This window comes from Chlorocebus sabaeus, chromosome 27 (genome assembly GCF_047675955.1).
Source record: "Chlorocebus sabaeus isolate Y175 chromosome 27, mChlSab1.0.hap1, whole genome shotgun sequence".
In the NCBI taxonomy this organism is placed as follows: Eukaryota; Metazoa; Chordata; class Mammalia; order Primates; family Cercopithecidae; genus Chlorocebus; species Chlorocebus sabaeus.
Window position 1 is genome coordinate 7,180,488 of NC_132930.1, and position 6,000 is coordinate 7,186,487.

General features: G+C 36.4%; 1 long non-coding RNA gene across 1 annotated transcript in view; it reads left to right on the forward strand.

The window, feature by feature from the left end:
* The window catches only part of LOC140710521 (uncharacterized), a 46,174-nt gene extending 41,540 nt beyond the window's left edge, over positions 1-4,634 (forward strand). Inside the window, exons 2-3 of the long non-coding RNA XR_012091592.1 lie at positions 3,356-3,585; positions 4,395-4,634. This is a non-coding gene — a long non-coding RNA (uncharacterized lncRNA). The remainder of the gene's footprint in view (positions 1-3,355; positions 3,586-4,394) is intronic.
* The last annotated feature ends 1,366 nt before the right edge of the window (positions 4,635-6,000 follow it).

Sequence of the window (6,000 nt, forward strand, 5' to 3'; positions counted from 1 at the left end):
CGCTACCTGACTTCAAACTATACTACAAGGCTACAGTAACCAAAACAGCATGGTACTGGCACCAAAACAGAGATATAGAACAATGGAACAGAACAGAGTCCTCAGAAATAATACCACACATCTACAGCCATCTGATCTTTGACAAATCTGAGAGAAACAAGAAATGGGGAAAGGATTCCCTATTTAATAAATGGTGCTGGGAAAATTGGCTAGCCATAAGCAGAAAGCTGAAACTGGATCCTTTCCTTACTCCTTATACGAAAATTAATTCAAGATGGATTAGAGACTTAAATGTTAGACCTAATACCATAAAAACCCTAGAAGAAAACCTAGATAGTACCATTCAGGACATAGGCATGGGCAAAGACTTCATGTCTAAAACACCAAAAGCAATGGCAGCAAAAGCCAAAATTGACAAATGGGATCCAATTAAACTAAAGAGCTTCTGCACAGCAAAAGAAACTACCATCAGAGTGAACAGGCAACCTACAGAATGGGAGAAAATTTTTGCAATCTACTCATCTGACAAAGGGCTAATATCCAGAACCTACAAAGAACTCAAACAAATTTACAAGAAAAAAACAAACAACCCCATCAAAAAGTGGCCAAAGGATATGAACAGACATTTCTCAAAAGAAGACATTCATACAGCCAACAGATACATGAAAAAATGCTCATCATCACTGGTCATCAGAGAAATGCAAATCAAAACTACAATGAGATACCATCTCACACCAGTTATAATGGTAATCATTAAAAAGTCAGGAAACAACAGGTGCTGGAGAGGATGTGGAGAAATAGGAACACTTTTACACTGTTGGTGGGATTGTAAACTAGTTCAACCATTATGGAAAACAGTATGGTGATTCCTCAAGGATCTAGAACTAGAAGTACCATATGACCCAGCCATCCCATTACTGGGTATATACCCAAAGGATTATAAATCATGCTGCTATAAAGACACATGCACAAGTATGTTTATTGCAGCACTATTCACAACAGCAAAGACTTGGAATCAACCCAAACGTCCATCAGTGACAGACTGGATTAAGAAAATGTGGCACATATATACCATGGAATACTATGCAGCCATAAAAAAGGATGAGTTTGTGTCCTTTGTAGGGACATGGATGCAGCTGGATACCATCATTCTTAGCAAACTATCACAAGAACAGAAAACCAAACACCGCATGTCCTCACTCATAGGTGGGAACTGAACAATGAGATCACTTGGACTCGGGAAGGGGAACATCACACACCGGGGCCTATCATGGGGAGGGGGGAGGGGGGAGGGATTGCACTGGGAGTTATACCTGATGTAAATGACGAGTTGATGGGTGCTGACGAGTTGATGGGTGTAGCACACCAACATGGCACAAGTATACATATGTAACAAACCTGCACGTTATGCATATGTACCCTAGAACTTAAAGTATTAAAAAAAAAAAAAATTCAGTATGACTGAATATCAGGTCTTCAATGGATCCCAGTTTGCCTCAGATCAAATTTTATAAAATAATTTTGAACACTAAGACACACTCTCTATTCTAAATAACTTTTAATTGAAAAGGAAATAAGAATTTTATTTACAAACTATTTGAAGAATAAGGGTAAGTAAAGAGAATACTAAATTTTTAGAACTTTGATGATATGACATACTTAAGGGAAAATGATTTTATTGAACTACTTTATTATTAAATAAGAAATAATGAAAGTAAACATACTATGTTTATAAAGTACTTTAGCATTGCAGAAACTAACATCTAAAAAAATCATAATTGTTATCATCATTATAAAACAGTAATGATTTAAAATAATAATGAGTCACCAGAAAGGAAATCTGAAAGAAGAAATTCATAAACATAAAGACAGTAACAAGAAGAAAATTATTGTAAATATTAAAATATCAAAGAAATTTTTTATTTCAAAGTCACAAGAAAATTGATAAAGCTCAGAAAAAACCAACCAAGAAAAAAGGTAAGAAACCAAAGTAAAAATGAGAGTAAAACATTCAGTGAAACCACAGATATGAAAATAAGTAAACATTGTAAGAGGTTGTAAAGCACAACTCTTTACACTATATCAAAGATCAATAAAATGTAGATGTTTCACTTGAAATACACAATTATTCATTTTAAATGAAGAGGCAGAATGCAGACAAAACTGATAGAGTTAGGACTCCTCTCGATGAATAGATGAAATACGGACACAATTTGAAAGATTTCAATATGGTTTTTACTCTGAAGTGCCTTAGTCTATCCTCCAATCCTTTTCTCAGGAGTGTTTCTTTTTTGCTTTTGATGTATCCAATCTCCACTTGATTTCAGTTTTGGAAGAGTTTCTCAAAATGTCTAGTCCAGCAATAATGCATTATCATGCTTTCCTATTAGGTATTACCAAAAAAAATTAACACAATTTCTATTTCCATAACATTAATGGCAGGTATTTAGTTAGAACTGTATTCAGCCTCTCATCTTATATCCATATTCCAAGAATTCTTGAAAGTGACATTTCAAAGCCATTAAGTATAGGAGGGGATTATTTAGATGACACTAGATTTAACAATTCTATTTTATTTTACCTTACACCTAGAAATTACCACTAATAGTATAAATTTAAGTATCAAACATGAGATGATTAACCCTTCATAGCATCAGTAAATAAAACAAGGCAATGGTCATAACAAGTTCACTTCATCTATAGTTCTTACCTGAGCTCAAGTAAGCAATTAGACTCACAAGGTCACAGTAGGCCTGGCTGGCACCCGTTTACTCAGAAGGAATTTAACCGGAAATACGGTAAGGCAGCAGGGCTTTATCACATGTTTTTTTTTTTTTTTTTTTTTTTTTTTTTTTTTTTCACCATGAGTTTTACAGAACTCCATAGAGCAAACAAGGTTCTATTCTTGCTGAAAATCCAGGTAACAGTTCAGGTACAAGGAATGAAATATACACCAGTGAGTGCAAGGTTCAGAAACCAGTTCCTGCTTTACCTTCATGGGATACTCAATAGCTGAGCTTGCTTTCTTCTAGGTCCAGTCCTGTATTATTATAATTTGACCCTCAAAAGTTGAGGAGAAATCAAAAATTAAAATGATAAATCGATTATAATAAGTAGATAAAATAAAATTAAATTAAAACAGTTATAAAAATATAAATGGTTCTATGTTAAAATTGTTAGAAAATTCTTTACATTTTAGAGATGTATTACTTATTTTGTATAGATATTTTTAAAGTGAAAATTTCTGCTGATTAGGATTTTGTTGGGTTAAGGTTTAATGAAACACTGTGTGTGTGTGTCTGTGTGTGTGTGTATTGCTAGTGCTTTATAACATCACCACTATTTATTCATATAGCATTGTGGACACTATGAGTTGCCCAGCTATCCCTTCAAGGAAAAACGTATTGTTCTAGCTTCCAGGAATGTTGTTGGCAGGTGACATTTAAATCTCAACCCTTTCAGGGTTTGCCTCAACTACAGAGAAAGAGCCTACCTGACCAAGTACAAGATCCTTTCCAGGACAGCCCATGAGGGATGACTGACAGAGCAAAGGCAGAAAGGACCAGCCATTTGGGAGCATGAGAAGTAAGTTTAGGATGCCATACCAACTTGTCACCTTGTGTGAAGCCCCGTGGGCCCCTTTCACATCCCATGCACCTAACTCTTTTGCAAGATAAGTGGTGCTACAGGATACTAGCTGCCAGGTGGATACAAGCTCCGGATATGGTCAGGGAAAGAGAACAAAAGCCCCTTGTTTATGATAAGGCTCCCCTCATTTCCAGCCTATGAGCACCAAAAGCCCAAGAGGCTCTTAGCTAAAATTTCCTGCCTTGGGGAAGCTAGAGACATCTCTGAGGTCCCACTTGAGCAGCTAGGTTCAGGGTTTAGATTGTAATGACCTTTTCCTCATTTTCATAGTAAAAAAACACGCTTCTAGGTGGAGATTTTAAGTGCTAATGCCTCAAACAATGCGTGTTAGAGCATGTCGATGCTGAATGTATGTGCCAACCTCAGGTCCACATTTGCATACTTGACCTCACTTTTATGTATTTTATAAATATATATGTACGGCTCCTACAAAAGGAATTGCCCTTAAGGCACTAAGGACTTTCTCTCCCTTTAAGCATCCCACTCAGCCTCTCAAAGTCTACTTTTGCTTTACAGTAAACTCATTGGCCTACTCTTACTTTGGACTTGCTCTCAAATTCTTTTTGTATAGTGAAGTCAAAAACCTGAACTGACTCACCAACAACAATATTGGCCCAATCTGAGATAAGACAACAGGACATTTTAGCTGGAGTTCCATGTGGGATTGGCTAAGACCATTGCTGGATGTGGATTACAGCAGGACACTTCCCTCTGCCTAATCTTTTCCCCTCCTTTGCTTTCCGCAGGCATTGATCTCAAGGGCTCGCATAGAAAACATGTGCATATTAAACTCAGTATCGTAATCTGCTTCTAGGTAAATGTTACCTACAACATCCAGTGGAAGAGAGTAGGAATTCAGGGAGATTGAAGTTGCCACAATTGCAGAAGAAAATCATTGTTGAGCTAGGTCTCAAATTTATTATTATTACCATTTTCCACATATTGGTGTCCGAAAACAAACCTGAAATAAATGCTTAAGAAAAAAACAACCTGAGTGCTATCTTTTATCTATACACTCAGAGCCACATATAGATTATTTTCAAAATTAATTTCTAGGAATAGAGTAGCCTAAAATACTTATGCATTTTAGATGAATACAAATGAGAAGCAGTATATTTATATCAGCTTTTCTTAGAAAAAAACCATGATTGTATTTACAGACGCATTTTAGTTGTGATTAATTTGAAACTACCTTCTAAAACTTCCAGTTGTTCTTAATACCTCTGTGTTTTCAGTTCCAGATGCAAGATAAAAAGTTATAAGATTCTGTATCTTTTACATCACCATTTCCTCCCACAACACACACACACACACACACTCTCACACATATACTTTGAGGTAGAGTTGAGTCACTTTTAAATTCAATTTAGTTGAAGAAAGGTCAAGAGGAATCATATGATGTTAAAAAAATAACAGTTTAAGAATTTTGATAAGAAAAAGAAGAAATTAGTGCCATCTAGCATATCAGGATGGCCTAATTATTGTGAGTTTGTTATTTTGAGTTATATGACTCTAAGGCTAGGTGTCAGAGTTCCAGGATACAAAGAACATAATTCCTAGCCAATTTAAGTATAAAAGAATCTTCAGATGGAATAGTCAGGCTTGCATGGGAAATAGCCAACAAAGTCCAATTCATACCTAATGGCTGCCCCGGTAAGAACCTAATTCCTCTGTCACTTGGCACAGACATTGCAGCTTGCACTACTGAGGCAGGACACTGGATACGAGAACTTCTGCTTCCACTTGCTCAGAAAGCCAGACATTTTGTGAGAAGATAAAAGCCATGCTGTTTCTGCATTCTCCCTTTGCTTTCTTCTTGAACAGACTGAAGTGGTGTGACTGATTAGTGAAGTCTGTAACACATGAGTAGGAAGAACTGGGAAAGTGAGTTTCCAGCTTCTAACTTGAGGAGCTAACGCTCATATTACAGGAAATTCCATAGATATTAGAAATTCATTCCAAAGTTGGCCACCAGTCATGGCAAATAGCCACACGATCTATTCCCAATTTTCCTTCCAGTTGGTGTCTGAAAAACAAGCAAACAAACAAAACCTGCTTCGATAAGTTTAGACTATTTGCTTAAATCTGCTAAACCCTTAATATATACTTAATAATACCATGCTAAGCATGTGGGAGGATTGGCTTGTCACACCACAGGTGGTGTATTGGGAAATGCCACGAGAGAAGAGATGGTGACTTTTCTGGAGATTTGGGACTGTAAGCCGTGCTTCAATATAAAAGTGCTGTAAGGACTGAGTTGAAAAGTACATATGATTTAGGCAAATTGGAAAAGTTGCGTGTGTGTGTGTGTGTGTGTGTGTGTTTATGTTTCTTTATATGTATGATAGAAGG